Source organism: Pristis pectinata, chromosome 21 (genome assembly GCF_009764475.1).
Source record: "Pristis pectinata isolate sPriPec2 chromosome 21, sPriPec2.1.pri, whole genome shotgun sequence".
In the NCBI taxonomy this organism is placed as follows: Eukaryota; Metazoa; Chordata; class Chondrichthyes; order Rhinopristiformes; family Pristidae; genus Pristis; species Pristis pectinata.
Window position 1 is genome coordinate 36,839,653 of NC_067425.1, and position 21,747 is coordinate 36,861,399.

The 21,747-nt window shown below is 42.6% G+C and overlaps 1 protein-coding gene across 10 annotated transcripts in view; it reads left to right on the plus strand.

The window, feature by feature from the left end:
- The window catches only part of LOC127581520 (protein CASP-like), a 489,061-nt gene that overhangs the window by 39,639 nt on the left and 427,675 nt on the right, over positions 1 to 21,747 (plus strand). The gene's annotated exons all lie outside the window — the stretch shown is intronic.

A 21,747-nucleotide genomic window follows, 5' to 3' on the forward strand; every position in this document is an offset into this window, starting at 1 on the left:
TTGGAGAGGAGAAGGAACATTATTTGAGAAAACACGTAGAAGACTTGAAGAAACTGCTACATTTTTTTTGCTGCACTCCAAATAATAATAAGGTCTGGAGACTGGCAAAATGATTGGTTGAAATTATAGCAAAGATTTAATGGGTGTGGGTACTGAAGACTGATTACAAAGTGTCCTATTCAGTGAGTCTCATTGACGTCAACTCTGTTTTGAAGTCTGGATTATTGTCTGGCTTGTACTCTTCTTTGGATATCTCCTGAGTTGACATCAGACTTGACCAGAGAAATTCAACTTGGTCTCAGCAACAGGAGTTGCACTTTAAAACTTTCATATCATGACTAATATTGGTTCTGACTGATTTACAGTGAAAACCATTTCAAAGTTTGCAACTTTGATTGAATGCATCATGGGATAGATTTTAGATATATGGAAAATTTAATCAGTAATTTGAATGTATTTTAGCATGCTCTTTTAGAGTTCCTAACAAAAAATATTTGTGAAGGGAAAAATTTTTTTTTTGTAAATTGCAGTAATTGAAGGATGCATACAAGTTGATTTTGTAGTTGTAAAAACATACAGCACATGGTACCTCAAATCTATTTCAGCTCTGCTTAACTGAAAATTTTTGATTTTTATTCTCCTTTTACCTCTTCCGTTGTTTTACACTTTGTCCTCTAGATTGCCATTTATTTTGCCTCAGAGTTTGTGGTAGAAAGCCCCCATTCCTGGGGGGAGAGTACAGCTGATTTTGTTCAAACCTGATGCTCTTACACATACATCTTGGGTAGAAATCTCAAACTGCCATTGTGGATGTTTGCATGCATTTTTGAATCTTCTAACTGTAAGCTGAATGACTGTAATGAAAAGGAGTCCATACATGGCCATAATACAGTTAGTTACCATTGGTAGTATTGAGAAGACTGTGGCAAACTTTGTTACTGCAACTTGTCTGATTTTTATGATAACATTCTCTTCCATGTGTAATTACTTCATGTTTTCAAATGGTTTTACAGTCAATTGTGGTTTTATTACAAATTTTCGAGGGCAGGATTATTCCTGTAACTTCTACCATGTCCCATTCCGAGTTGCACTTCCCAGGCTTCAGAGATCAGTGATGCAGTAGAGCAGTCACAAATGTCAAAGTTAGTGCTGCACAAACACTGTATGTGTTGTAATATCTATTGTATACCCTGTCTTAATATAGAAATATGTAGAGGTATGGTTAACACTAGTCACCTGGCTGGTTGGCCTGCCATCTGCCATGTTTTCCTGGCAGTGCACGGCGTCTCTGTTCCTTCCATAAATTCTAGTTACATAGTGGTCTTATTGCCTATCTATATAAGGCTTTTCCAGAACTCTGGCCAATAATGCGAAGTAGTGAACTCTGCATGCAACAATGATAATAATAATATACATTTGCATAGCATCATTACGCTAGCAAACTGTCCCAAAGGAGCTTTACACAGAAGAGTTCAGGCCAGAACAGAGGAAGTCAGTGTCAGGAATGTAGAAATAAGCTCTCAGTAATGGCAGAGGTAATTGGTTCTATGTGCACCTTGAATTTAGAAAAGAGTTTAAGGTTGCAAACAGTCTAGTTCAGTAGTGGATTGCTTCTGGAGACCAGAGGAGTTGATTGTTGGGGAATGGAGTTTGTGATGAGGACCAAAGAGAGGGAGGCAAAGCTATGTGGAAATTGATGCTATATGATTCTCTATAGCCAAGGAAGCCACGTACAAATATGGACATAAAGTTGTACAGGATGGAAACTGACCTTTCAACCCACTGAGTTCGTGCCAACAATTAAGCACTCACTTACACTAATCCTACGTAAATCTAGTGTTTGCTTTCCCCCATGTTCACATTGACTCCTTTGTAGATTCTACTGCACACCTACACACTAGGGTCAATTTACATTGGCCAATTAACTTAGCAACCTGCACATCTTTGGAATGTGGGAGGAAACAGTAGCACCTGGAAAAAACCAGTGTGTTCATACAAGGAAAGTATAAGCTCCACACAGACATCACTAGAGGTCAGGATTGAACTCTGGAGCTATGAGGCAGCATCTCCTCTAACAGCACCACTGCGTTTGCTGCCCAATAGATGCTTTAAAATTGTAATTCAAACTGCCTTGTATTATGAGTAAAGATAACTACAGAGGCATGAGAGAGGAGCTGGCCAAAGTTGATTGGAAGGGGACCCCAGTAGGGATGACCCTAGCAGCAAAGGCAGGAGTTTCTGGGAGTAATTTGGAAGATGCTGGATCAGTTCATCCCAAAGAAGAAGCAGCATTCTAAAGGGAGGGTGAGGCAACTGTGGCTGACAAGGGAAGTCAAAGACAGCATAAAAGTAAAAGAGAGGGTGTAGAATATTGCAAAAACTAGTGGGAAGCTAGAGGATTGGGAGGCTTTTGAAAACCAACATAAGGCAATGAAAAAAGCAATAAGGGGAGAAAAGATGAAATATGAAGGTAAGCTAGCCAATAATATAAAAGAGGATACCACGAGTTTTTTCAGATATATAAAGAATAAAAAAGAGGCAAGAGTGGGCTGCTGGAAAGTGATGCTGGAGAAGTAATGGGGAACAAAGAAATGGCAAATGAACTGAATAAGTATTTTGCATCAGTCTTCACTGTGGAAGACACCAACAATTCAAGAGAGTCGGGGGAGGGGGGTGGGGCTGGCGGGGGGCAGAAGTGAGTGTAGTTGATATTACTAAGGAGAAAGTGCTTGGGAAGCTGTAAGGTCTGAAGATGGATAAGTCACCTGGACCGGATGGACTACACCTCCGGGTTCTGAAAGAGGTAGCTGAAGAGATAGTGGAGGCATTAGTGATTCTTGAAAGATCACTACTAGAGTCAGGAATGGTTCCAGAGGACTGGAAAATTGCTAATATCACTCCACTCTTTAAGAAAGGGGGAGGCAAAATACAGGAAATTAAAGGCTCGTTAGCCTGACTTCAGTGGTTGGTAAGATTTTGGAGTCCATTATTAAGGATGAGGTTTCGGGGTACTTGGAAGCACATGATTAAAATAAGCCGAAATCAGCGTGGTTTCCTTCAAGGGAAATCTTGCCTGACAAATCTGTTGGAATTCTTTGAGGAAGTAACAAGCAGGATAGACAAAGAGTCAGTGGATGTTTGCTTAGATTTTCAGAAGGCCTTTGAAAAAAGCTGCTAAACAAGATAGGAGACCGTGGTATGACAGGTAAGGTTACTAATATGGATAGAAGATTGGCTGACTGGCAGAAAGCAGAGTGGGAATAAAAGGGGTCTTTTCTGGTTGGCTGCCGGTGACTAGTGGTGTTCCGCAGGGGTTGGTGTCGGGCCCGCTACTTTTCACGTTATATGTTAATGATCTGGATGTCAGAATTGATGGCTTTGTGGCCAAGTTTGTAGATGATACAAAGACAGGTGGAGGTAGTGTTGAGGAAGCAGGGAGTCTGCAGAAGGACTTGGACAGGTTGGAAGAATGGGCAAGGAAATGGCAGATGGAAAACAGCGTAGGGAAATGTATGGTCATGCACTTTGGTAGAAGGAATAAAGGCATAGGCTATTTTCTAAATGGGGAGAGGATTCAGAAATCAGAGGTGCAAAGGGACTTGTGAGCTCTAGTGTTGGGTTCCCTAAAGGTTAACTTGCAGGTTGAGTTGGTAGTAAGGAAGGCAAAGTAAGGTTAGCATTCATTTTGAGAGAACAAGAATATAAAAGCAAGGATGAAATGCTGAGGCTTCATAAGGCATTTGTCAGACCACATTTGGAGTATTGTGAGCAGTTTTCGGCCCCATATCTAAGGAAGGATATACTGGCTTTGGAGAGGATCCAGGGGAAGTTTACAAGAATGATCCCGGGAATGAAAGGGTTAACACATGAGTGTTTGATGTCTCTGGGCCTGTACTCGCTGGAGTTTAGAAGGATGAGGGGGGATCTCATTGAAACTTACTGAATATTGAAAGGCCTGGACAGAGTGGACGGGGAGAGGATGTTTGTAGTGTTGGAAAAGTCTAGGACCAGAGGGCACAGCCTCAGAACAGAAGGACATCCCTTTAGAACAGGGATGAGGCAGAATTTCTTTAGCCAGAGGGCAGTGATTCTGTGGAGTTCATTGCCGCAGACTGCTGTGGAGGCCAAGTCATTGGGTACATTTAAAGCAGAGGTTGATGGGTTCTTGATTGGTGAGGGCGTCAAAGGTTACGGGGAGAAGGTAGAGAATGGGGTTCAGAGGCAATAATAAATCAGCCTTGATTGAATGGTGGAGCAGACTTGATGGGCCAAATGGCCTAATTCTGCTCCTATGTCTTATGGTCTTATTAATGTGTGCAGTCATTTGTGCATGTTCTATTAATATTGTAGCTAGTAGTATGCTTTGCCTATACTGTCTTCTTTTATAAGTACTGTAGAGTAGTGGACCAGCGCCTACTAATCAAGGCTCTTATTAATGATCCAGAGATGAGAGTTCGTATCCCATGGCAGCTATGCAGTTTAAATTCAGTTAATCAAGTAAAGAAGAAATTTTGAAAATAAGCTTGTTTCTGTGATGTGACTGTAACACTTAATTGTCGTAAAAAACCATCTGGTTCATCACTATCCTTCGGGGGAAGAAAATCTGCTATCCTGCCCCAATCTGACCTACTTGTGACTCCAGATCCACAGCAGTGAGGTTTATTTTTAATTGCCTTCTGAAATCGCTCAGAAACCCACTTGGATGAGCTCATTTTAGGTAAATCCATCAAAAGCTAACTCAATGTAAATATTTCATTTTTGAATGTTGAAATGAAATACAGTATGTTCAGGAATTTAACATTCAAACAGAACAAATAATTTATCTGTTTTGGATGCGGAATATATCGGAAATCAATATTGGTATTGCTTTATTATAGTCACATGTACTGAGGTACAGTGAGAAATGTTTGGTTGCATGCCATTCAGACAGATCATTCCATAAGTACATTGAAGGAGTAAAAAGGAAAATGGAATGCAGATTATAGTGTTGCAGTTACAGAGGCAAATAAAGTGCAAGGGCCACGATGACGTAGACTGAGAAATCAAGAGTTCATCCTTTAGCTTATGAGAGATCCGTTCAAGAATCTGATTACAGTGGGATAGAAGCTGTCCTTGAGCCTGGTGGTACGGGCTCTCAAGCTTTTGTATTTTCTGCCTGACAGGAGAGGAGAGAGACTGGGGTGGGAGGGGTTCTTGGTTATGATGGCTGCTTCCCCAAGGCAGCGGGAAGTGTGGAGGGAGGCTGGCTGCGTGATGGACTGGCACGTGTTCACAACTCCCTGCAACTTCTTGTGGTCTTGGGCAGAGCTGTTGCCATACCAAGCTGTGATGCATCCGAAAGGATGCTTTCTGTGGTGTTTCTGTAAAAATTGCTTAGAGTGATTGGGGACATGCCGAATTTCCTTGGCTTTCTGAGAAAGTTGAGGCATTGGTGCGTTTTCGTGGCTGGTCCAGGACAATTGTTGGTGATATTTACACCTATGAACTTGAAGCTCTATAGAGTCACAGAGCGATGCAACACAGAAATGGGTCCTTTGGCCCACTGACCATCAAACACCCATTTACACTAAGCCTGCACTAATCCATTTTGTTTATGCCACATTCCTGTCAACCCCTTCCCCCAGTTCTATCTTTCACCTACACACTAGGGGCAATTTACAGTTGACAAATAACCTACCGATATATTGATCAATTTTAAATCTGGAATTTCTCCCACCTTCATCCCATTCCCCTTTCACATTTTTGCCACAGTATGGAAACAGTCATGATCATTATTACAAATGATATCTGTTGTGACTGTGACCAAAGTGCACTATTCCCTCATCATGCTCCTCAGCCGGTCTGCAGCCTTTGATTCAGTTAATCACATCCCCCTCTTCAAAACAACTCCTTCATGTTTGGTTGTCTGTGACTACCTTGCTTGGTTTCATTTTTTCTTTGCAAAAGCAGTAAGATACTCTGGTAATGCTTTCAGTTCCCACTACCACAATTATCTCTGGAGTTCTCAACAATTTCTTGGTTCTATTGTATCCCTCATTCTCAATACTGCACCGTGGCGACACGATTTGAAGATGCATCATTGGAAAGTAAAATATAACAGCACAGGAACAGGTCCTTTGGCCCACAGTGTTTTGCCAAACTAGTTATACTAGTAAATGCCTAACTAAACTAGTCCCTTCTGCCCTCACAAGGTCTATATACCTCCATTACCTGCATATTCACGTACCTATCTAAAACCTCTCAAAAGCCTCTTTCGTATTTACCTCCACTATCACCGCAGGCAACACGTTCCAGGCTTGCCTCACACATCTCCTTTGAACTTGCCCCCTCTAACCTTAAATGCATGCCCTCTAGTATTAGACATTTTGACCCTGGGGAAAAAGATACTGGCTATAAACTCTATCCATGCCTCTCATAATCTTATAAACTTCTATCTGGTCTCCCCTTAGTCTCCAAAGCTCCAGGGAAAGCAATTTTACAAGTTTGTCCAATTTCTCCTCCTAACACATACCGTCTAATACGGGTGGCATCCTGGTAAACCTTTTCTGCATGCTCTCCAAAACTTCCACATCCTTCCTGTAATTGAGTGATCAGAATTAAAGGCAATACTCCAGATGCCGGAGGTACAGGAGCCTGAAGACCCACACTCAACAATTCGGGAACAGCTTCTTCCCTCCCTTTGGCATCAGACTTCTGAACGATCCATGTAACCCATGAATGTTACCTCGTTATTCCTTTTTGTTTTGCACTATTTATTTTTGAAATTTGTAGTAAAATTATATCTTTGCACTGTATTGCTGCTGCAAAGCAATAAATTTCACGATGTGTAAGTCGGTGATAAATCTGATTGTGATGCAGCCCAACTAGAGTTTTATAAAGCTGCATCATAACTCAGTGCCTTGACTAATAAAAACAAGCATGCCTTGTGCCTTATTTACTGCTCTATCAAACTGTGCAGCCACTTTCGGGGAGCTATGGACTTGGATTCCAAGATTTCTCTGTATATCAACACTGTTAAGGGTCCCACCATTAAATGTGTACTGCCTCTTTACATTTGATCTCCCAAAATGCAACAGCTCACACGTGGCCGGATTAAACTCCATCTGCCACTTCTCTGCCCATAGTTGCAACTGATCTATATCCTGCTGTATCCTTTGGCAATTTTCTACACTATCCACAATACCACCAATCTTTGTATCATCTGCAAACTTACTAACCCACCCATCCACGTTTTCATCTAATACATTCATATATAGGATACCTGTGGAAAACCAATAGTCACGGACCTTAGCCAGAACAAATCTGATCGACCACTACCCTCTATCTTCTGTGGGCAAGCCAGCTCTGAATCCAGATGGCCAAGTCACTGTGGATACCATGCATCTTAATCTTCTGGATGAGCCTACCATGTGGCATTTTGTCTACATGGATTTTAGTAAGGCATTTGACAACATCCACAGCTCTACCCTCATCAATCACCTTCTTTACTTTTTTGGAAAAACTCAATCAAGTTAGTAAGACCTGACTTGCTCCACAGAGTCATGCTGACTGTCCCTAATTAGGCCACAGTTTTCTAAATGCTCAAAAATCCTATCCTGAAGAATCCTCTGCAATGCGTTCTCTACCACTGACGTGAGACTCACCAGTCTATAGTTTCCAGGATTATCCATATTTTCATTCTTGAACAATGGAACAATATTAGCTACTTGACGGTCCTCCAGGACCTTGCCCGTGACCAGAGAGGACACAAAAGTCTGGGTCAAGGCCCCAGCAATGTCATCTCTTGCCTCTTTCAATAACCTGGGGTATATCCCATCAGGCCCTGGGGACTTACCCACTCCAATGTTCTTCAAGAGATTCAACTCTTCATTTATGTTAAAATGCCATTATACATTAGCATGCTGTACACTGATCTCACTATCTTCTGTGCTCTTCCTGGTAAATGCCAACGCAGAATACTCATTTAGGACCTCGCCCACATCCTCTGCCTCCAAGCACATGTTCCCTCCTTTACCTTTGAGTGGTCATACCCTCTCCCTTATTATCCTCTTGCTCTTGATGTATGTATAGAATGCCTTTAATCAAACTTGCCAAGGACTCTCCGTTGCCCCTCCTAGCTCTCGTAATTCCCTTCTTGAGTTCTTTTCTGGCTTTATAATCCTGAAGGGCCCTGTTTGATTTTTAGCTCCTAAACCTTGCATATGTTTCCTATTTCTTCTTGACTAAATTCTTCATGACTTTCTTGTAATCCAAGGTTCCCTTACCTTGTCATCCTTGTCTTTTCTTCCTTACTGGAACATTATCTGTCCTGTGCTCTGTGCTGTTGGTGTTTAAACACCCTCCACATGTCAGATGTGGACTTGCCCAAAAACAGCTGTTCCCAATTAACTCTCCCTAGTTCCTGCCTAATAATCTTGTAATTTGCCCTGCCCCAATTAATGCACTCTTGCAAGGTCCATACTTACCCTTTTTCATTAGCTATCTTAAAACTCAAGGAGTTGTGATCACTGTTTCAAAGTTTTTGATCAAGTTCTTGATTATGCTCACACCACATCTTTTGATCCTTTCAATAACTCTTTATTGTCAAACTGTTTCTCCACATTTGTTGAGCATTATGGAAAGCGTGGGAGGAGATTGCTGGAATCTGGAGCAAAACCAAATTGGTGGGGAGCTCAGTGGATTAGGCAGCATCTGTGGAGCCAGAGGAGTAGTTGACATTTTGCGTCGAGATCCTGCATCAGGGCAAAATTTGTTCTTTGCAGGAGATTACTGGGGCTCTGACGGAAACTTGTGCGTTATCTTTAGCTATGGGTGAGGTACTGGAAAACTGGAGGGCGGCTGATGCTATTTCCATGTTCAAGAACAGTGGTAGGGATAAGCCAGGGAACTGCAGGAGCTTTATGCCAGTAGATGGGAAACTTGGGAAAAAAATCCTTAAGAATGTGATTTGTGATCACTTGGAAAAGCAAGGACTGATTAGGGGGAGTCAGAATGATTTTGTGCCTTACAAATCAGAGCTTTTTTGAGAAGGGTACTAAGAAAGTTGAAGGCAAGCTGGTAGATGAGGTATACATGGACTTTGGCAGTAGACTGGTCCAGAAAATGAGGGCACATGGGATCCAAGGTGTTTTGACAAATTGGATCCAAAATTGGCTTGGTGATATGAGGCAGAGTGTAATGGTGGAGGATCGTTTATCTGACTTGAAGTCAGTAACCAGTGTTGTACCACAGGGATTGGTGCTGGGATCTTTGTTGTTTGTCATGTATTTGGATGAAATGTCTGTGGTCTAATCAGTAAGCTTCCAAACAACAGGTGGACTTATTGATAGTGAACATGGTTGCCTAATAAAAGTGACGTAAATCAGCTGGAAATTTGGGCAGAGTAATCCAGACAAGTGTGAGGTAATGCATTTTGGGTTGTCTAATACTGACAGGGCATGTACAGTAAAGGGCAAGGACTTTAGTAGCGTTGATGTACAGAGGGATCTTGGGGTGCAAATTCATAGCTCCTTGAAAATGGCCACACAGGTGGATAGGGTAATAAAGAAGGCATTTAGATTGCTTGCTTTCATAGGTAGAGGTATTGAGTGTAAGGGTTGGGACATCACAGTGCAGTGGTACAAGCCATTGGTTAGGTCACACTTGGAGCATTGTGTGTGGTTTTGGTCACCATACTATAAGAAAGGATGTGGTAGAAGATGTCCACCAGAATGTTGCCTGGTGTGGAGTGATTTAGTTACAAGGAAGGCTGTGATTATTTTCACTGGAGTGCAGGAGGCTGAGGGGTGACTATAGATGTTTATAAAATCATGAGGGGCATAATTAGGGTTGACTTACTTTTCTTCGCAAGGGTAGTGGAGTCTAAAACTAAAGGGCATAGAAGGTGAGAGGGGAGATATTTAAATGAGCTCTGAGGGACAGATTTTTCACGCACAGCATGGCAGGTGTATGGAACAAGCTGCCAGAGGAGGTGGTAAAGGCAGGTACATTCACAGCGTTTTAACAAAAAACATTTGCTCAGATACACAGAAAGGAAAGGAACAGAGGAATATGGGCTAAATGCAGGAGAATGGGATAAGCGTGGATAGGCATCTCAGTCAGTGGACAAGTCAGGTTGAAGGCTCTGTTTCCTTATGGTATAACTCTATTTATTTGGTCACAGCAAATAGTCTATTGTACAACAAGCAAAATCAGTTAGAAAATATATTCTTTTTAAAAAAATGTAGAGGAAGCAGAACTTGTGACAGAAACTACAGCGGCTTCTGACATTAAAAGCAGGGTAATTTCTTTAGAAAAATACATTGAGTTGGTGGTAAATTGTGTATCAGTCACAATCCCGGCTTTGTTGATAGAATCACCCTATCAATCCCACTCTGGCTATGAATATTATTGTCACTATATGCAGCCTTTGATAAATCCCCTCAGAAGAGGTGGTTAACTAATATTGAAGCTCATAAAATTGAAGGCATTGATGCTGTTTGGAAATTGGCTGAAGGGCAGGAAACAGATGTAGGGATAATGGACAGTAACTGAAATTGATAAAATGTGACAAATAGCCTCGCACAAAGACCTTCGCTGGGGCTTGACTGTTCACTGTACTTGAAAATGACCTGGGTAATTGGATTGTAAGTGATGTATCCCCATTTGCCAATTGCTCAAATCAGCTTGGGTAGAAACAGCAAGTTACAGTGATATAATAGTAAATGAATACACAAATAATGGCAAGTGAATTTCACTGTGGTAAAGTGTGAGACCATCATTTGGACTTGGTCATAACAATGACTGAAAAGAGAACTTCTCAAATGCTGATAATCAGTAAGTAGTGAGGTCCAAAGGGACAGGTCCATGTACACAGATGGTTAAAATGTTATGGATATGTACAGAAAATACTAAGTAAAGCAAACGGAATGCTGGCTTTTGTATTCAGAGGACTAGATTAGAAGGAGGTAGAAGTTAGGCAACAAAAGGTTTGGATCATACTTGGTGTATTATGAGCAAGTCTGCACATTATACCAGATATTGCTCTAAATGTTAACTTGACCACAGGGATTAATCTTGATGAGAGTATATAAGTTAGGATTTTATCCCCTGATTTTTATCCCCCATTTTGTTTTGAATATAATTACGATCCTAGTGTTACAAATGGTGGATGTATAGATATTTGCGGCAACTATCAGAGCATAGTGGTGCATTTAGTCAAGCTGCTACCTTGTAGCTCCAGTGACCTGGGTTCAATACTGAACTCAGACACTGTGTGGAGTTTGCATATTTTCTCTGTTCTCCGGTTTCCTCCCACATTCAGAAGACATATAGGTTGATATGTTAATTGGCCAATGTATATTACCCCTAGTGTGTAGGTGAATTGTAGAATCTGGTGGCAGTTGATGGGAACAAGGGCAGCATAAAATAGGATTAGTGTAAATGGGTGCTTGATGGTAGACATGGACATGGTGTGGCGAAGGGGCTGGTTTTGTGCTTAACAGATGGAAGACAGAACAGGTTGGGAGGTTGTGACTAGTGAAATACTGGTTCAGTCCTGACCTTGGGTTCCCTCTGTGTGGAATTTGCATGTTCTCCCTATGAGTGCGAGGGTTTTCTCCAGGTGCTCCAGTTCCCTCCCACATCTGAAGGTGTGCAGGGAGTTAATGAGGATGTGGAGGATAATAAAATTGGATTAAATTAGGATGAGTATAAATGGGTGGTTGATGGTTGGCATGGACTCATTGGACTGAAGGGTCTGTTTATGTGCTGGTTAGGGTTACCCCTCATCTCATGTGCTTTAACTTTGTGCACTGACCTCTTATGTAGGACTTTATCAAATGCTTTGTGAAAATCCAGTCAAGTCCAGTGATTATTCCCGCTGGAGGGGAACCAATATCCTTGTGGGGAGGTTCACTAATGCTACTTGGGAGGGTTTAAACTCGATTGGCAGGGGGATGGGAACCAGAGCACTAGGTGAGAAACTGAAGGGATTGAGAAGGTAGATGTCGTGACCAGCAAGTCCGTAAGGAAGGACAGGCAGGAGTAAAGTAATAGGTGATTGGACAGACAGGTTGAAGTGTGTTTAATTTAATGCTAGGAGTATTAAGAGTAAGGGTGATAAACTTTGAGCATGGATCAGTACATGGAATTATGATGATGTGGCCATTACAGGAAGAGGGAGGTAAAAGGGGGGGGGGGTTGGGGGGGGAGTGTATGTTGTACTCTTAATCAGGCACAGGGTACAGGACAGGTATTTTGCAGTTAGAAGGAAGGACAAGGATGACAAGGTAAGGGAACTTTGGATGTCAAGAGAGGCGGTGAATTTAGTCAAGAAGTAAAAGGAAGCTAAAATCAGAGGAAGCCCTTGAGGATTATAAAGAAGCAAGAAAAGAACTCAAAGGGAATTTGGAGCCTGGACGGGTCATGAAAAGTCCTTGGGAAGTAGGATTAAAGAGAATCCCAAGGCATTCTATACATGTATCAAGAGCAAGAGGATAGCTTTTGATAGCAATAGGGGGGTGGCACAATAGCGTAGTGGTTAGCACGACGCTATTACAGCGCCATCGATCGGGGTTCAATTCCTGTCGCTGTCTGTAAGGAGTTTGTATGTTCTTCCATGTCTGCGTGGGTTTCCTCCGGGTGCTCTGGTTTCCTCCCACATTCCAAAGACGTAGGGGTAGGTTAATTTGGGTTTAAGAAAAATGGGCGGTGCGGACTCGTTGGGCCGGAAGGGCCTGTTACCACGCTGTAAAAATAAAAAAAATAACTAGGGAGAGGGCAGGACCACTCAAGGATAAAGGAGTGATAAACATGTGTTTGGAGGCGGCGGACATGGGTGAGGTCCTAAATGGTAAATTGGTTTATTATTGTCACATGTACTGAGGTACAGTGGAAAAACTTTGTTTTGTATGCCATCCACACAGATCACTTCATTAAATCAGTGTATTGAGGTAGTACAAGGGAAAACAATAACAACGCAGAATACAATGTCACAGTTACAGAGAGTGCAGTGCAGGCAGACAATAAGGTGCAAGGTCATAACAAGGTAGATTAGGAGGTCGAGTCCATTATATCGTTCTAGGGGACCATTCAATCATCTTATAACAGTGGGATAGAAAGTGTTCTTGAGCCTTCAGTCTTTTGCATATTCTGCCCGATGGGAGGGGTGGGAAAAGAGAAATGTCCAGAATGGCTAGGGTCTTTGATTATGTTGGCTGCTTTACCAAGGCAGTGAGAAGTGCAGACAGAGTCCATGGAGGGGAGGCTGGTTTTCGTGATGTACTGAGCTGTGTCCACAACTCTGCAGTTTTTTGCAGTCTTGGGCAGAGCAGTTGCCATACCAAGCCATGATGCATCTGGATAGGATGCTTTCTATGATGCATCAGTAAAAATTGGTGAGGTTCAAAGGGGACATGCCAAATTTCTTTAGTTTCCTAAGGAAGTAAATGAGTACTTTGCGTCGGTGTATAGTGGAGGATGGTGAGGTCAGTGTGGAGCTTGCTAATATGCTAGGGTATTTTGAGGTAAAGAAAAGGTGTTGTTGGGTCTCTCAAAGAACATTTAAGATGGATAAGTCCCCAGAGCCTGATGTGATTATACCCCCAGGTTATTGAGAGAGACAAGGGATGAGATTGCTGTGGCCTTGACCAAGAGCTTCCTGTCCTCTTTAGCCACAGCTGAGGTCCTAGTGGACTGCCGAGTAGCTAATGTTGTTCCATTATTCAAGAAGGGATAGCGGGATGATCCTAGAAACTATAGACTGGTGAGTCTTAGATCAGTGATGGCAAGATATTGTAGAGTATTCTTAGGGATAGGATTTATATTTGGAAAACCATGGCCTAATTAGGGACAGTCAGCATGGCTTTGTGCAGGGCAAGTCATGTCTTACTGACTTGATTGAGTTTTTTGCGAAGTTGATTGAAAGTAGAGCCATGGATGTTGTGTAGATGGATTTTAGTAAGGTGTTTGACAAGATCCCACATGGTAGGCTCATCCAGAAGATTAAGATGCATGGTATCCATGGTGACTTGGCTGTTTCGATTCAGAATTGGCTTGCCCATAGAAGTAGTGGTCAATGGGACTTATTCTGGCTGGAAGTCTAGTGGAGTTCTGCAGGGCTCAGTGCTGGGACCTCTGCTGTTTGTGATGTACGTAAATGATCTGGATGAAAATGTGGATGGGTGGGTTAGTAAGTTTGCAGATGATACAAAGATTGGTGGCGTTGTGGATTGTGGAGTAGATTGCTTAAGGATACAGCGGGATATAGATCATTTGCAGATATGGGTGGAGGAGTGACAGATGGAGTTTAATCTGGCCAAATGTGAGTTGTTGCATTTTGGGAGATCAAATGTAAAGGGACAATACACAGTTAATGACAGGACCCTTAACAATGTTGATGTACAGAGGGATCTTGGGGTCCAAGTAAATAGCTTGCTGAAGTTGGTTGCACAGTTTGATAGGGTGGTAAAGAAGGCGTATGGCATGCTTGCCTTTATTAGTAGTGGCGCTGAGTTCAAGAATTGGCAAGCTACGTTGCAACTTTATAAAACTCTTAGGCCGCATTTGGAGTATTGTGTTCAATTCTGGTCATCCCATTATAGGAAGGATGTGGAGGTTTTGGAGAGGGTGCAGAAGAGGTTTACCAGAATGCTGTCTAGATTAAAGGGCATGTGCTATAAGGAGAGGTTGGACAAACTTGGGTTATTTTCTCTGGAGCGGCGGAGGTTGAGAGGAGGAGACCTGATGGAAGTTTACAAGATTATGAGAGGCAGAGATAGAGTGGACAGCTGGTATCTTTTTCCCAGGGTTGAAATGTCTAATACTAGAGGGTGTGGATTTAAGGTGAGAGAGGGGGTAAGTTCAAAGGAGATGTGCTGGGCAAGTTTTATTTTGCACACAGAGAGTGGTGGGTGCCTGGAATGTGGTGACAGGGGTGGTGGTGGAGGCAGATATGGTAGAGGAGTTTAAGAGTCTCTTAGACAGGCATGTGAATGTGCAGAGAGTGGAGGGGATATGGTCATTGTATCGGTAGAAGGATAATTTGTTCGGCACAACATCCTGGGCTGACAGACCTGTTCCTGTGCTATACTGTTTTATGTTATCGATTCTACCAGGTATATCCTCAAACTCCAGAGTTTGTCTTATCACATTTGTTATAAAAGACTAGCAATTTTTTCTTAGTACTGATGTTAGGCAAACTGGTCCGTAGCTCTCTGCTTTCACTCTTTTTTTTAAACAGTGGAATTACTACAGAATTTTACTTCCACTATTTCTGTTGCTACCTCTTACTACTCGAGCTACTCCTGGACGGAGATTCAGGCCTGGGTGATTTATTGGCTTTCAGTGAATCAGAATCAGGTTTATTATCACTGACATATGTCGTGAAATTTGTTTTTGCGGCAGCAGTACAGTGCAAGACAAAAATTAAGTTACATAAAATAAATAGTGCAAAAGAGGAATAGTGAGGTAGTGTTCATGGACCATTCAGAAGTCTGATGGCAGAAGGGAAGAAGCTGTTCCTAAAACAGAGTGTTGGTCTTGCGTCTCCTGTAACTCCTCCCGGATAGTAGTAATGAGAAGGGGGCAATGTCCCGGATGGTGAGGGCGCTCAATGACGAATGCCGCCTTCTTGAGGCACCGCCTCTTGAAGCTGTCCTCTATGGTGGGGAGGATTGTGCTTGTGATGGAGCTGGCTGAGTCTACAACCCTTTGCAGCCTCTTGCAATACTGCACACTGGAGCCTCCATACCAGGTGGTGATGCAGCCAGTCAGAATGCTCTCCATCATACATCTGTAGAAATTTGCAAGAGTCTTTGGTGACATACCAAATCTCCTCAAACTCCTAACGAAGTAGAGCCGCTGGTGTGCCTTATTTATAATTGCATCAGTATGTTGGGCCCAGGATAGATCCTCTGAGATGTTGATGCCCAGGAACTTGAAGCTGCTCATCCTTTCCACCGCTAACCTTTCAATGAGGACTGGTGTGTGTTCTGATGACTTACCCTTCCTGAGTCCATAATCAATTCCTTGGTCTTGCTGATGTTGAGTGCAAGGTTGTTGTTGCGACACCACTCAATCAGCTGATCTATGTCACTCCTGTACACCACCTTGTCACCATCTGAGATTCTGCCAACAACAGTGGTGTCATAGGTGAATTTGTAGATGGTGTTTGAGCTGTGCCTAGCTACACAGTCATAAGTGGAGAGAGAGTAGAGCACGCATCTTTGAGGTGCACCTGTGTTGATTGTCAGTGAGGAGGAGATGTTATTACTGATCTGCACTGACTGTGGTTTCCTGATAAGGAAGTCAAGGATCCAGTTACAGAATGAGGTACAGAGGCCCAGGTTTTGAAGCTGAGGGGATGATGGTGTTGAATGCTGAGCTGTAATCGATTAAACGGCAGCCTGACATTGACGGTGCCATTAACTTCTCCGGAATCACAATCATGGAGTTGCCAGCACAGAAACAGGCCCTTCGGCCCACCATGTCCCTGCCACCCTTGTACCCAGCTACACTAATCTCATTTACCTTTAGTAGATTTGAAGCCTTCAGTGCCTTGGCTATTCAACTGCCTGTCTGGATGCTGCATAAAAGGTGAGAGAATATTTGCCGCCTCCATTTCTATCAGGTTAATTTACTGCTTCAGGAAAAACAACCCAGCCTATTTCAGTCTCTCGTTATAACTGAAATATTCCAATTCGGGCAACTTCCCGATGAATCTCCTCTGCATCCTCTCCAGCACAATCACATCCTTCCTATAGTGTAGCAACAGGATCTACACACAGTGCTTCAGGTGTGGCCTAACCATTGTTTTATAAAGTAGTAACGTGACATACCAGTTCTTGTAGTCTATGTCACCACTGAAGAAGGCAAGCAGCCCATATGCCTTTGCTGTCCAATCCACCTATGCTGCCACTCTTGGGGATCTTTTGGACTTGTAACCTGAGGTTCTTCTGTTTCTTGCTACTCCCTAAGGACCTACCATTTATAGTGTATGCCCTACCCTTATTTGATCATTAAAATGTGTCACCCGACACTTGCCAGGATTAAATCCCATCTGCCATTGCTCTGTCCAACCTGCCAGCTGATCGATATCATTCTGTAGCCTTAGACTTTTCTCCTTGCTATCAATTTGTTTTCTTGTTTGCAAAACCTACATTAACATCTTTGGACAGCACAGTGGTGCAGGGGCAGCAGTGATGTAGCTGGTGCCTCATTGCTGCGGTGACCCAGGTTCAATCCTGACCTTGGGTGTTGCCTCTGTGGAGTTTACATGTTCTCCCTGTGACCGTGTGGGTTTCCTCTGTGTGCTCGGGTTTCCTCCCACATACCAAAGTCATGCTGACTGGTAGGTTAATTGGCTGCTCTAAATTGCCCTGTGTTTTTTGGTAAGGGATAGAACCTGGGGGCAGTTGATGGGAATGTGACACGAGTAAAATGGATTAGGGTAGGATAAGAGTAACAATGGGTGCTTAATGGTTGGTGTGGACTTGGGCCAAAGGGCTTGTTTCCATACTCTAACCCTCCTATGATTCGTTGTTAATGTATATGACAGACAGCAAGGGTCCCAGCACCGATCCCTGTGGTACACTATTGGTCCCAGGCTTCCAATTGCAAAAGTATTATCAAGGCAATTTTAGATCCATTTTGCCAACTTGCCTTTGATACCATCTTTTGGATCAATCTTCCATGTGGGACTTTGTCAGAAGGCCTTACTGAAATCCATCTAGATCACATGATCTACACTGCCCTCATCAAAATATTTAGTTACCTCATTTTTAAATGAAACTCTACTGACTGGAACCTGGGATTTTTAAGTAAAATTAATCAAAAATAAATATCAGAATAAAAAGTCAGTACTGTAGTGATGATTGTGAAACTGCCAGATTCAGCTGTTGGGTTCACTTGGGGAGGAAATCTGCCATCCTTAGCCAGTCTTGTGTATGTGATTCCAGGCCCTCAGCAATGTTGTTGAGTCTTACCTGCCCTTTTAGCAGAAGCAACAATCACATCCAGAGAATGAATAAACAAAAATCAATTGCAGGCTGTTGATAACAACCGGTTGGTGGTTTCACAGCAAAGTATGAATTCCATGAAAGTTAACGCTGTTTAATGTTCCTTTAGACAAAATCCTCAATAGTGTGGCAGCAAAAAATAGAGTAATTTCTTGATTTATAAGCATTTAGTTTACATATTTGTGCTTTTACACCATTTGCTCTTTGGGGTACATGTCCTCAATTTACTAAGCTAATTTTCACTCTAACTAAAAGGTGTGCCATTCTCTGCCATAATGCATTTAAGGCTTTTTTTTGCCAGTTGCCTTTGTGGATGTCGCATTTGTTAATCTTGTTTATCAATTTATTTTGTGTGGCTTCAAAATGTCCAGCAGTTCTGAAGAATGCACCTTCTTCGAAATCATTAATACCAACCTGAATATAAATAACAGAAGTGAAGAAGGTGAAGGTCTGGTAATGTTAGCTGTTCATTAAATCATGCCGTGCCGGCAGTGTAGACAGAATACAGTAAAACACAGTACTTTGGAAATACCTTGCTTATTACAAAATGCAGAGGTGACATAATAGAAGGAATGGGAAAAAAAGTTAAGTGTGTGTTTGGAAGATCAGAATCAATTGCATGGAGACACGAGACTGCTGATGCTGTAATCTCGAGCTACAAACAATCTACTGAAGGAACTCAGCAGGTGTAGCAGCATCTGTTGGGGGTGAGGGGGGAGGAATTGTCAATATTTCGGGTCAAAACCCTGTATCAGGACTGATTGCATAATCTTCTGTGCTCGATGATGATCTAGGATAAAGTGTGATCATTATGACAAGACCTGGAACTTCCAAATGTGCTGCAGTGTTTAAGGCCAGCCATGATTGGTTTGAACGGTTTTTAAAAAAAACATGTAGCGGTGTCTTGTTGTGGAGGCAGCAAGTGCCAGTACTGTGATGGCAGCAAATCTCACAAGACAAGACAATGGAGCAGAAGTAGGTTGTTCGGCCCATCGAGTCTGCTCCAAGGAAAAGGGAAAAAAGAAAAAGAAATGAGAAATGGGGGGGGGGGGGGGGGGGGGGGAAATATTGTAATCCCAATTTCCGGCCTTATCCCCATATCCCTTGATACCTCGACTATTTAGATATCTATCTATCTCTTCCTTAAACGCCTCCAATAATCTGGCCTTCACTGCTGCAAGGAATTGCACAAGGTAACCACTCTCTGGCTAAAGAAATTTCTCCTCATCTCTGTTTTGAAACTGTACCCTCTAATTCTAAGATTGTGCCCTCTGGTCCTGGACTCACCCACCAAGGGAAACAGCCTAGCCACATCTACTCTGTCTAGTCCTTTCAACATTTTAAATGTCTCTATGAGGTCCCCTCTCATTCTTCTGTACTCCAGTGAGTACAGTCCGAGAGCCGACAAACGCTCATCATATGTAAGCCCTTTCATTCCGGGAATCATCCTCGTAAATCTCCTCTGAACCCTCTCCAACATCACATCCTTCCTAAGATATGGGGCCCAAAACTGTGCACAGTATTCCAAATGAGGCCTCACTAGTGCCCCGTAGAGCCTCATCAACACTTCCTTACTTTTATACACTATACCTCTCGAAATGAATGCCAACATAGCATTCGCTTTCTTTACCACCGATCCGACCTGGTGGTTAACCTTTAAGGTATCCTACACGAGTACCCCCAAGTCCCTTTGTACTTCTGTACTTTGAATTTTCTCTCCTTCTAGATAATAATCTGCCCATTTATTTCTGTTTCCAAAGTGTACAACTGCACATTTCTCAACATTGAATCTCATCTACCATTTCCTTGCCCATTCTCCTAAACTATCTAGGTCTCTCTGCAACCTTCCTGTCTCCTCAATACTCCCTACTCCTCCACCTATCTTGGTGTCATCCGCAAACTTAGCCACAAAACCATTTACTCCATCGTCCAAATCGTTAATGTACAAGGTAAAAAGAAGTAGACCCAACACCGACCCCTGCGGAACACCACTAGTAACTGGTAGCCAACCAGAACAAGATCCTTTTATTTCCACCCTTTGCTTCCTGCCAACCAGCCAATGCTCCACCCATTCTGTTATCCTACCTGTAATTCCATGACCTCTCATCTTATTAATCAGTCTCTTGTGCGGCACCTTGTCAAAGGCCTTTTGAAAGTCTAAATACACAACATCTACCGCCTCTCCCTTATCCACCCTACCTGTGATTTCGTCAAAAAAAAAACTCCAATAGGTTGGTCAGGCAGGATCTTTCCTTCACGAAACCATGTTGGCTTGGACCTATCTTGCCTTGCACCTCTAGGTATCACCACTGACGTCAGACTAATAGGTCTGTAATTTCCTTTATGCTGCCTCCCACCTTTCTTATACAGTGGAACTACATTTGTGACCCTCCAGTCCTCCGGAACCATGCCGGAGTCTATGAGGAAGGTGCCTGTCTCCTAAACCAGTATTTAATATAGATGAGAGAGGTCCCTTTTAGAAGAGGATGCCCTCATGTACCTTCATCTTAAGAAAAGAGAAAACTGCAGGGCTTCAAGGCAGCCAAAGATTGCCATACTTTTCTCCTTGGAGGCAATAAGAAGTCACTGCATAGAGCTACAGAAATTCAGAGCATGAATAGGCCTTGTACCATTCAATATAATTATGACTGATGACTCAAATTAATTTCTGTGTTCCAGCTTTCTAACCATATCCCTTGATCACGTTAGCCATTAACATTGCGTGACCCCCATGTTACAGGGGAGGTGGGGATTGTGTTCCTAGAAAACTGTCTGTAACACGATCTTTGGTAACACGAAGCTGTGTCATCTGCGCATGCGTCGAGAAATGAGAGTTGAAGAAAAATTGTGTTTATTTACTTTCATATAAATTCTGAGAGTGTGAAGTTTATTCCAATTCTAAAACTTTTGGGCAGTGATTTGTGAATTCTTTAAGAGTGAATTTCCACATCTGAACAGCTATGATGTAGGGGTTGCTGTGTATTGAACTCCTCAGATATAATTAATAATTTGGCCTCTTCTGCCTTCTATGGTAGAGAATTCCACAGGTGAAGAATTCCACATTCCTGTTGGGTGAAGAAATTTCTCAGTCTACCCCTGGTCATGGACTACTCTCACCTTCGGGAACATCTTTCATGCATCTTGTCTGTCTAGTCCTGTCAGGATCTCGCACCTTTCAATGAGGTTCTCTCTTGTCCTCTAAGTGCTAATGAATGTAAGCCCAACTCTCCCATGTTCTCTTCATACACCATTCCTGTCATCTCAGGAATCATTCAGCACATATGATTTCAGGCTCCATAGCAAGAATATCCTTCCTCAAAAGCCCTTGTCTGTCTATAACAAGACATCCCTGCCCCTGTACTTGGTATCTCTTACTATGATGGCCAACATACCAGTTGCCACCTTAACTGCCTGCTGCACCTGCAAGCTTACTTTCAGTGACTGGTCGTGCTGTACCTCCTCCTTTCTCTAATCTTTTCCTGTTCAGATAGTCCATCTTCCTGTTTTTGCCATCAAGTCGGAAAAACCCCTATTTATCAGGCCATTTAAAATGAACAAGTTGGAGTCCAGGCATTCCGTAAGTGTTTGCCTCTGACGATTCACTGTCAGCCCCATAAGTAATGTTTGCTGATCTCTCTGAGATCATACCGTTATAGTTTCCTTCATTTAGATTCAAGACTCTGGTCTTGAAATCCACTACGTCAATCTCCATTTTAGCAAAGAATTCTATTGTTTGCTGGTTGCTGCTCCC